Source organism: Meleagris gallopavo, chromosome 1 (assembly GCF_000146605.3).
Source record: "Meleagris gallopavo isolate NT-WF06-2002-E0010 breed Aviagen turkey brand Nicholas breeding stock chromosome 1, Turkey_5.1, whole genome shotgun sequence".
Taxonomy (NCBI): Eukaryota; Metazoa; Chordata; class Aves; order Galliformes; family Phasianidae; genus Meleagris; species Meleagris gallopavo.
Window position 1 is genome coordinate 23,627,979 of NC_015011.2, and position 6,000 is coordinate 23,633,978.

Below are 6,000 nucleotides of genomic sequence, written 5' to 3' on the forward strand. Positions count from 1 at the left end.
CACCCTACTGGCCTCCCCTCTTGCTGCGGGCTGGAATACGCACTTCTCCGTGTTTGTTAAAGCCGGTTCTCCCTCCTCGTATACCAGAGGGAGTACACGCTCCCTGGTCTGTCACTTCTGACAAGTGCACCTGTAGACTCCCTTCTGGTTATTTTTCACATCCCTCACCAAGTTCAGTTCCACTCTGTGCCTTGGCCTTCCTGCTCCCATATATGTCCAGACAGCATCCCTGTTCTCTTCCCAGCTACCTGTCCCTGCTTCTACTGCATACAGCAAGCATGTGGAGCAGGGATAACCAAAAAGTCATTAAAACTAGTGCCACCAAAAAAGGGCGAAGAGTTGGTAATTGGAAACTCCTTGCTGAGAGGCAATGAGGCCCCCCTTTTGCCACCCAAATAACCTCTCCAGAGCAGTTTGCTGTTTTCTGGGGGTATGTGTCATAGATGTTAAGACGACTCTACTGCATCTGATAAAACAGAAGACTACTACCCGAATGTCATTCAAGAAGGGTCACAGGAGGCTGCAACAAGGAAATTACAGAACATTAAAAGGGACTTTGCATCCCTTGGAAAGATGTTGAAGGGATCAGGAGCACAAGTAGTGTTCTCTGTCCTCCTGACTGGGGGCTGGGATAAGAAGGGGGAGAATGGGTCAAGTAAATTACTGGCTGAGGTGATGGTGTCAGGATCAAGGTTTTGGGTACTATGATCTTGGGCAGGCCTTTGAGAGACGGGGTATGTGGACATCAGACAGAATGTGACAGAGTAGATGGGGCGAAAGTGTGCTGGGGAGCAAGCTGGCTGGATTGACTACCAGAGCTTTAAACAAGATGCAGTGCAGGAAGGAGATAGAGTTCCTTGTGATAGAGAAGGATCAGGGAATGCTGTCATTTAAGGAAATTGCAGCAAAAAACCTCTCCATTTTCCCATAGGATCTTCTGAGCACTCCTCAGAGAAGATAACATTGCTAATAGTCTGGCATCCTTTGCTTCCCTAAAGTGCCTGTATACCAATGCACATGACATGGGAAATAAAGAGGAAGAACTAGAGATCTTTGTGTGGTCACAGAGCAGTGATCTCGTTGTGTTCACAGAGACTTGGGGGGACAGCTCACGTGACTGGAATGCTGTCATGGATGGCCATGTGCTGTTTGGAAAAGACAGGGTAGCAAGGCAAGGTGGTGTAGTTGCTCTTTATGTGAGAGGGCAACTAGAATGTATTGAGCTCTATCTGGGGGTGAATGATGAGCAATTGGAGAGCTTGTGGGTAAGAATTAAGGGGTAGACTAACACAGGTGATGCTACTGTGAGTATGAACTACAGGCCACCTGATCAGGAGGAAGAAGTTGATGAGGTCTTTTACAAATTGCTGGAAGCAGTAGTCTTGTAATCTCCAGTACTGGTTCTTATGGGGGACTTTAATCATCCTGATATCTGTTGGATAAGCAACACAGACAGGCACACATGGTCTAGTAGGTTCCTGCAATGTTTTGAAGATAGCTTTTTGATGCAGATGGTGGAGGAGTCAATGAGGAGTGGTGTGCTACTTGATCTTGTTCTTACTAACAAGGAAGGGCTGGTCAGGGATGTGACGGCTGGAGGCAGCTTGAGATGCAGCTTTCATGAGATGGTGGAGTTCCGGATCTGGTCTGGAAGAAGCAAAGCAATAAGACCAACAAGTAGGATTGCTACCTTGGACTTCACATGAGCCAATTTTGACCTCTTCAAAGACCTACTTAGAGGTGTCTCATGGGCTAGAGCATTAGAAGGTAAGGGGACCCATGACAGCTGGTTAACACTTAAAACATCACTTCTCCCAAGCTCCAGATCAGTGCATCCCTAAGAGTAGGAAATCAGGGAAAGGTGGCATAGATGAGCAAGGAACTCATAGATAAACTAAAAGGAAAGGAAAAGGTCCACAAATTGTGGGAAAATGGCTTGTCCACTTGGGAAGAATATGGGAATGTTGTCAAAGTCTGTAACAATGCAACAAGGAACACTAAGGCCCTCTTGGAATTAAAACTTGCAAAGGAGGTAGAGGATAACAAGGAAGGCTTTTTTTTAAGCATGTCAGCAGTGAGAGGAAGACTAGGGAAAATGTGAGTCCCCTACTAAATGAGATATGGTGCCCCGGTAACGGGACTCTGAGAAGGTGGAGATACTGAATGCCTTATTTGCTTCCAAATGTAGAGTCTTGCATCTGGAGTGGAATAACCACATGCATCAGTACAGGTTAGGGGATGACCTGCTGAAGAGTAGCTCTGCAGAGGAGGACCTGGGTGTTCTGGTGGACAGCAGTTTGGCCATGAGCCGAGAGTGTACCCTTGTGGCCAAGAAGGCCAATGGTATCCTGGGGTGCATTAAAAAGATCGTGACCAGCAGGCTGAGGGAGGTGATCTGCCCCCTCTACTTTGCCCTGCTGTGGCCACATTTAGAATACCCTGTCCAGTTCTGGGCTCCCCAGTTCAAAAAAGACAGGCATCTCCTAGAAGGAGTCCAGCAGAGGGCCAGAAAGATTATAAAGGACCTGGAACACCTCCCATATGAGGAAAGGCTGAGTAACTCATGTATGTTCAGCCTGGGAAAAAGAAGACTCAGGAGGAATCTGATACATGTTTATATATATCTAAAGGGAGATGGGAAGCAAATGGATGATGCCAGGCTCTTCTCTGTGGTGTGTAGTGACAGGACAAGGAGTGGCCTAACACTATGTCATAGAAAGTTCCATAAAAATACGTGAAAGAACTTCTTTATGCTAAGGGTGATGTAGCGCTGGAGCAGGTTGGCCAGAGATGTTGTGGAGTCGTCTTCTACAGAGATATTCCAGACCCATCTGGATGGCTACCTGTGTGACCTATTATAGGGTACCTGCTTTAGCAAGGGGGTTGGACTTGATGATCTCTTGAGGTCCCTTCCAAACCCTGCAATTCTGTGATTTGCTCTTGCACCTTTTCTTTACTTGTACTTCTTTAAGTCCAGACTATCTTCACTGAACAAGTCTTTCTTGGTGCTGCAGAAGAGTCATCTTAGAACTTTCTGGCTTCCTCAGTTTACTGAGGCTCAGCAACCCATAGCAGACTGCAACAGTAACTTGGGTACTTTTATAAATGGTGTTCAGGTGCTCAAAGGCCTGAGATGATGTGCAGCCAGGAATGACTGATGCTCTACACTGCTGTGGGCATATCTGTGCATTGGAGCCAAACATTAGCAGCAGGGTGGTCTGGCAATTCCCTTTCAGCTGAAGGCAGTTCTGCTGGCAGCTGCGCTCTTCTACTGATGGTCAGAAAAAGGACAAATAGAACCAAGCCCAAAACTACAGGCATTATGTGATGTGGTTGTAGAGAATCATACATGTCTTATCCACAAATGAAATGGTGCAGCCCCCAGAATGAAGGCTGCCTTTCTTACTGCTTTCTGCCCTCTCTGGACTAATCAAAAACAGTGATGATGGAAGTTAGAGCATAAAACTTAAATGATTTGACCAATGTTGTGAACTACGCGGGATGTTAAACCAGTCTCTGGATAAAACAGGAGGTTGTCCCCTGTACCCACGTATCAACACAAATTATAACGGTAGTGAACTCCATCAACTGTTTAATTATTTCATTTCACATCAAAGACTGCTTCCGCTCTGATCCTAACAATTTTAACTTAAAGAATCATAAAGCTGCCTTTTCAAAGACCTCACGCATTTCCAGCTCCTGACTTAAACTGTATTTGTGGCTGACGTGCATCCAGGATGAGGTGGGACAAGCTATAGAAGAAACACGGTGAGAAGCAAGAAGGCAGTTTCCGTCTATTTGAAGAGTGCACACTTTGCACTTGTGGTTTAATCATGGAAATCATTCTGCGTGCTTCTTCCACTAATGAGCTGATTGTTAGCAGAAAGGCGGGACCCGCTCCTATTGACTGTTTACATCTTCGTGTGCCCTGTTTTTGAGATCGAGTTCCAAACGAACTGAGGTTCTATTGTGTGATATTTCCTCTGTAGCATCACACGTTTTCAATCAGCATCAAATCCACGGCCATAATCGCTTCCTCCTTGGCTTCTGCTCAGCATTGCACTGTGCCTCGCTGCAGAACAGAGCTTCCATGGGTACGTGTCAATGCAATGGCATTAGATAAAATGGCACTTGGGCTGCACTTGGTAAGAAGAGTTCTTAATTACTAGAAATGAAAATGGAAATGGAAGCTCAGCATGAAATGGAATAATAGTTTTGGTTTGGTTTTTTTTTTTTTTTGTCCTTTTTACATATACATATGTTTTTGCTGTTTTTTTGCACTCATGTTGCTTTTTAAGCAATTTTGAGACACTGGGGACACCATGACACCTGCACGTTCCATCAGTGCAGACGCTCACCACAACCCACCAGAATCTCTGGTTGGATGGTTAGCAGAAACATCGCAGCATGTATCAGCATACAAGTTTCTATCTGCATTGTAAGCTGAGCTGAAGTTTGAAATTATACAGGTAAGAATTCTCAGACATTTAAGCACAACAGTCCCAAGCAAGAAACACTTTTTAGAAATTTTACAACATTCTAATGACCTAAACTAATTCTGAGTATATTTTCTCAGTTTTCCAGTGCTTCTCACAATGTAACGTGCACATTGTGTCTGTTCACAAGAACTTAGCTCAGATCGGTGCAGCTGTACAACTGAATCCTGTCCACCTCCAACAGGTTGCTGTCCCACTTCTTCCTTCTTTTTGATGGACTTCTGTTTCTCTGATTTTTCCACCTGTACAATTTCCGTTCTGGTTTCCACGTAATACATTGTAATCATCACTATTGGCAAAATTTACACTGATGTCAAGAAAAAATAGAGTAGAAAACAAAACAATGATAATGAGGAAGGGGGGGGGGGAACGACCACTAGTGATGTTTCAGAGAACAAAAATTGCACAGGGACTGCCCTCCTCCTGCCCTTGTTACCCCACGAATAACCAACACCGTTTATGTAAAAGTGCAAGTGGTGGGCAAGCAGGTCAGCGTGGAGTGACATTTCTTGGCATCTGCTCAGGGGTAGTGTTACTGATGTCAGACTAACAGCAGCAACACATTGTTCAGCACAAGTCCCTGAGTTCCTGGAACGTGCTGCGAGGTCCAGGAAGGAAGATATTACTGCCTGGATAAGGTCAGGCTTGCAGTGCAGGCAAGCGGCTCTTGGCAGAAGTCTGTATGCTTTTGTTTTCACCTTTGATTTCTACCTTTGTCAGCGGAGCTCTTATTTTCTTCAGGGAAGATGCTACTACTGGAAGAAATGTCACTATTTATGCAATTACTGTAAAAATTACTGTAAAAAAAAATCCTTAAGAGAGTATTACAGGTGTGGGATTTTCAAGGCAAACACCTGACTCATTGCCTTCTGTCACGTGTAATTAAACTAAACCTGATATAAGTTTCCCCTACCTCAGCTCAAAGCTTTGTCTGTATAGATACCACTTTCTAACACATACAGCTTTGGTGGATTTTTTGCCTGTGAATACCTGGCATACAAAGTATGCCTTCTTTAAGCAAGGGACAGCAACTAAGACTGAGGAACCCTCTTCCACTCAAAGAAAACTCATGGATCTGCAGAGAGGGACCTGGGCGTCCTGGTGGACGACAGGTTGGCCATGAGCCAGCAGTGTGCCCTCGTGGCCAAAAAGGCCAATGGCATTCTGGGGTGCATTAAAAAGAGCGTGTCCAGCAGGTCGAGGGAGGTGATCCTCCCCCTCTACTCTGCCCTGGTAAGGCCTCATCTGGAGTACTGTGTCCAGTTCTGGGCTCCCCTGTACAAAAAGACAGGGATCTCTTGGAAAGAGTCCAGCGGAGGGCCACGAAGATGGTGAAGGGCCTGGAGCATCTCCCCTATGAAGAAAGGCTAAGTGAACTGGGTCTGTTTAGCCTTGAGAAAAGACGACTGAGAGGGGACCTGATCCAGGTTTATAAATATCTGAGGTGTGGCGGCCATAGTGGTGAGGCCAGTCTCTTTTCGGTGGTACGTGGAGACAGGACGAG